The following is a 5,397-nucleotide window of genomic DNA, read 5'->3' as shown; positions in this document are numbered from 1 at the left end:
TCAATTTCTATTAAGTGCATGAATTTGCTTTGTAACATCTAAATTCTTTAGAAAGTACCTGTCATTTCTGCTGGGTGGGGTTGTTCTGGATCTGATCTGCTCGTCTTCATTATTTAAAAGAGAGACTGTGGCCGGGCGCGGTGACTCAGGCCTGTCATCCCAGCACTTTGGGAGGCCGAAAGGGGAGGATCTCCTGAGGTCAAGAGTTCGAGATCAGCGAGGCCAACATGGAGAAACCCCGTCTCTACTAAAACTACAAAAATTAGCTGGGCATGGTGGCGGGCGCTTGTGGTCCCTGCTACTCGGGAGGCTGAGGCAGGAGAATCTCTGGAACCCAGGAGGCAGAGGTTGCAGTGAGCCGACATTGCACCACTGAACTGCATCCTGGTGAGAGAGCGAGACCCCATCTCAGAAAATAAACAAGCGACACAGAGATGTTTCTGATACACAGTATCAGCCCCAAAGTGAGCTCCCGGAATGACAGGCGGCCCTCCACCAATACCGGGCGAAGAAGGGGTGTTGCTGCTGTCTTTGGCGAGCAGGAATACCTGACAAGCAGGTCACATGTCCCGGGTTCCGCATCCCAAATTTCCGGGGTTCCCCGTCCCACATTCCCCGGGTCCCGCATCCCACATTTCCGGGATTTCCCTTCCCACATTCCCCGCGTTCTCAGTCCCACATGCCCCGGGTTTCCCCTTCTGACATGCCCCGGGATCCCCATCCCACATTCCCGGGGTTCCCCTTCCCACATGCCCTGAGGTTCAATGTCCCACATACCCCGGGGTTCCCCTTCCCATATGCCCCGGGTTCTGCAACCCACATGCCCAGGGTTCCGAGTACCGCATTCATTGGATCCCGTCTCACATGCCGCGGGTTCCACATCACACATTCCCCGGGTTCTGCATCCCACTTTTCCCGGGGTCCCCTTCCCACATGCCCCGAGTTCCGCGTCCCACATTCCTGGGGTTCCCCTTCATGCATGCCCCGGGTTCCGCGTCCCACATGCCCCATGTTCCCTGTCCCACGTTCCCGGTGTGCCCCGTCTCACATGCCCTGGGTTCCCCGTCCCACATGCCACCAGTTACGCAACCCACATGCCCCGGGTTTCCCGCATCCCACTTGCCCCGGGTTCCCCGTCCCACATTCCTCAGTCTCCGCATCTCACATGCCCCGGGTTCCCCGTGGCACATTCCCGGTGTTCCCCGTCCCACATTCCCGCTGTTCCCCATCCCACATTCCCCGGGTTACGCATCCCACATTGCCCGAGTTAGCGTCCCACATTCCCCAGGTTCCCCGTCACACATTCCCAGGGTTAGGCATCCCACATTCCCTGGGTTCCGCATCCCACGTGCCACAGGTTCCATGTGTCACATTGCCGGTGTTCCCCGTACCACATGCCCCGCGTTCCTCTTCCCACATGCCCCTGGCTCCCCTTCCCACATGCCCCGGGTTCCGCGTGGCACATTCCCAGTGTTCCCCGTCCCACATGCCCCGGGTTCCACGTCCCACATGTCCCGAGTTTTCAGTCCGACATTCCCCGGGTTCCGCATCCCACGTGCCCCGGGTTCCGCGTGGCACATTCCCGGTGTTCCCCGTCCCACATTCCCCGGGTTCCCCATCCCACATGCCCCGGGTTCCCCGTCCCACATTCCCGGTGTTCCCAGTCCCACATTCCCCAGGTTCCGCGTCCCAACTCACCAGGGTTCCGAGTCCCACATTCCCCGTGTTCCCCGTCCCACATTCCCCGGGTTCCGCATCCCACGTGCCCCGGGTTTCCAGTCCCACATTCCCCAGGTTCCGCATCCCACGTGCCCCGGGTTTCCCATCCCACATTCCCCGGGTTCCGCATCCCACGTGCCCCGGGTTCCGCGTGGCACATGCCCCGGGTTCCGCGTCCCACAATACCGGTGTGCCCCATCCCACATTCCCCGGGTTCCGCATCCCACATGCCCGGGGTAGCGTCCCACATACCCTGGGTTCCCCGTCTTTGGCGAGCAGGAATACCTGACAAGCAGGTCACACGCCCCGAGTTCCCCATCCCACATTCCCTGGTTCGCCGTCCCACATTCCCAGTGTTCCCCGTCCCACATGCGGCGGGTTCCCAGTCTCTCAAGCCCCTGGTTCCACGTCCCACATTCCCCAGGTTCCCCGTCACACATTCCCAGGGTTATGCATCCCACATTCCCTGGGTTCCGCATCCCACGTGCCACAGGTTCCACGTGTCACATTTTCGGTGTTCCCCGTACCACATGCCCCGCGTTCCTCTTCCCACATGCCCCGGGTTCCGCGGGGCATATTCCCGCTGTTTGCCGTTCCACATTCCCTGGGTTCCACCTACCACATTCCCTGTGTTCCGCATCCCACCTGTTCCGGGTTCCGCGTCCCACATATCCGGGGTTGTCTTTTGCGAGCAGGAATACCTGACAAGCAGGTCACACGCCCCGGGGTTCCCCATCCCACATTCCCTGGGTTCCCCGTCCCACATTCCCCAGGGAACGGCATCCCACATTACCGGGATTCCCCTTCCCACATGCCCCGGGTTCCCCGTCCCACATGCCCGGGGTTCCCTTCCCACATGCCCCGGGTTCCCCGTCCCACATGCCCCAGGGTTCCCCTTCCGACATGCCTCGGGGTTCCCCTTCCCACATCCCCAGATGTTCAACGTTCCACATTCCCCGGGTTCCCCGTCGCACATGCCCAGGGTTCCCCGTCCCACATGCCCTGGGGTACCCCTTCCCACATGCCCAGGGTTCCCCGTCCCACATTCCCCGGGTTACGTATCCCACGTGTCCCGGGTTACACGTCCCACATTCCCTGGGTTCCGCGTCCCACATGACCCGGGTTCCACGTCCCACATGCCCCGGGCTCCCCTTCACACATGCCCCGGGTTCCCCGTCCCACATGCCCCGGGTTCCGCATCTCATGTGCCCCCGGTTCCGCGAGACACATTTCCGATGTTCCTCGTCCCACATTCCCGGGGTTCCCCTTCCCACATGCCCGGAAGTTCAACGTTCCACATGCCCCGGGGTTCCCCATCCCACATTCCCCGGGTTCCCCGTCCCACATGCCCCAGGCTTCCCCTTTCGACATGCCCCGGGGTTCCCCTTCCCACGTGCCCGGAGGTTCAATGTTCCACATTCCCCGGGTTCCCCGTCGCACATGCCCCGGGTCCCCCGTCCGGCATGCCCCAGAGTTCCCCTTCCGACATACCCCGGGTTCCAAGTCCCACATTTCCTTGGATCCCCGTCCCACATGCCGCGGGTTCCACATCACACATTCCCCGGGTTCCACATCCCACATTTCCCTGGTTCCCTGTCCCACATGCCCCGGGTTCCCTTTCCCACATGCCCCGGGTTCCCCGACCCACATTCTTCCGGTTACTCATCCCACATGCCCGGGGTTCCGCATCCCACATTCCCGGTGTTCCCCATCCCACTTTCCCCGGGTTCCGCATCGAACATGCCCCGGGCTCCGCATTCCACATGTCCCGGGTTCCGCGTCCAACATTCCCGGGTTGTCTTTGGCGAGCAGGAATACCTGACAGGCAGGTCACACCCCTGGGTTCCCCATCCCACATTCCCTGGGTTCCCCGCCCCAGAATACCGGGGTTCCCCGTCCCACATTCCCCAGGGAACGACATTCCACATTCCCCGGGTTCCCCATCCCACATTCCCTGGTTCGCCTTCCCACATTCCCAGTGTTCCCAGTACCACATTCCCCAGGTTACGCATCCCACGTGCCCCGGGTTCTGCGTCCCACATTCCCTGGGGTCCGAATCCCACGTGCCCCGAGTTCCGCGTGGCACATTTCTGATGTTCCCCGTTCCACATGCCCCGGGTTCTGCGTCCCACATGCCCCGGGCTCCCCTTCACCCATGCCCCCGGGCATGTTCATCTGAATGCACTCCTAAGTGCACTTACAGGCCAAGCCCCACGTTCTCACATGTGGGAGCTAAACACCGGCTACACGTGGACACAGAGACGGGGAACAAGAGACACTGGTGCCGGAGGGTGCGGACACAGAGAGAGGGGGAACCACAGACACATGGCACCGGAAGGGGGGGTGGACACAGAGAGGGGGAGAACCAGAGACACCTGGAGCCGGAGGATGGAGGGGGGCGGACACAGAGAGAAGGGGAACCACAGGTACTGGGCACCGGAGGGTGGAGGGGGGCGGATAGAGAGAGGGGGAACCACAGACACCGGGCGCCAGAAGGTGGAGGGGGCGGACACAGAGAGAGGAGGAACCACAGACACATGGCACCGGAAGGGGGGGTGGACACAGAGAGGGGGAGAACCAGAGACACGCGGCGCCAGAAGGTGGCAGGGAATGGATACAAAGTAAAAAGGAACCACAGATACTGAGCGCCGGAGGGTGGACGGGGACGGACAAACGGAGAGGGGGAACCACAAACACCCGGCGCAGGAAGGTGGAGGGGAGCGGACCCAGAGAGAGGAGGAACCGCAGACACCGGGGGCCGGAAAGTGGGCGGGCGGAGACACAGACCCCGGGCGCCGGAAGGTGGGAGGAGGAGACAGCGGAGAACCACAAACAGCGGGCGCTGGAGGGGGGCGGACACGGAAAGGGGGGGAACCACAGACACCGGGCACGGAGGGCGGAGGGAGCGGACACAGACGAGGAACAAGAGATACCAGTGCTTGAGGGTGGAGGGGGACGGACACAGAAGGGAAACTATAGACACAGAAGGGAAACTACAGACACAGAAGGGAAACTACAGACACCGGGCGCCGGAGAGTGGAAGGGAGCCGACACAGAGCGGGGATCTACAGGCACCGGGTGCCGGAAGTTGGAGGGGGAGCGGACACAGAAGGGAAACCACAGACACCTGGCGCCGGAAGTGGATGGGCGGACACGGGGGGGAACCACAGACGCCAGGCGCCGGAGGGTGGAGGGGGCGGACACACAGAGAGGGCGAACCACAGATACCCGGCGCCAGAAGGTTGGGGATTGGGGGGCGGTCACAGAGACGAGGAACCACAGACACCTGGAGCCGGAAGGTGGAGGGGGGAGGACACAGGGAGGCGGGAACCACAGAAACCCGGCGCCAGAAGGTGGACGGGGCGGACACAGAAAGGGGGGGAACCACAGACACAGGGCGCCAGAAGGTGGAGGGGTCGGACCCAGAGAAAGGGGTAACCACAGACACCGGGCAAGTAGAGGGGAGGGGCTGACACAGAGAGGGGACAACAGACACCGGCGGCCGGAAGGTGGAAGTGGGGAGCAGGATGAAGATGGGAAATCTACCTGTCAGGTACGATGCTTACTACCTGGTGGCAAAATCCGTTCACCAAGTGGCATGCAGTTTGCCCATGTAACAAACCTCCAAATGTACCCCTGAACCTAAAATAAAAGTTTTTAAAATAACTAAAATTAATA

Source organism: Cebus imitator, unplaced genomic scaffold, assembly GCF_001604975.1.
Source record: "Cebus imitator isolate Cc_AM_T3 unplaced genomic scaffold, Cebus_imitator-1.0 Scaffold1017, whole genome shotgun sequence".
NCBI lineage: Eukaryota > Metazoa > Chordata > Mammalia > Primates > Cebidae > Cebus > Cebus imitator.
The sequence above is the reverse complement of the archived record's forward strand: the minus strand, read 5'-3'. Positions refer to the sequence as shown.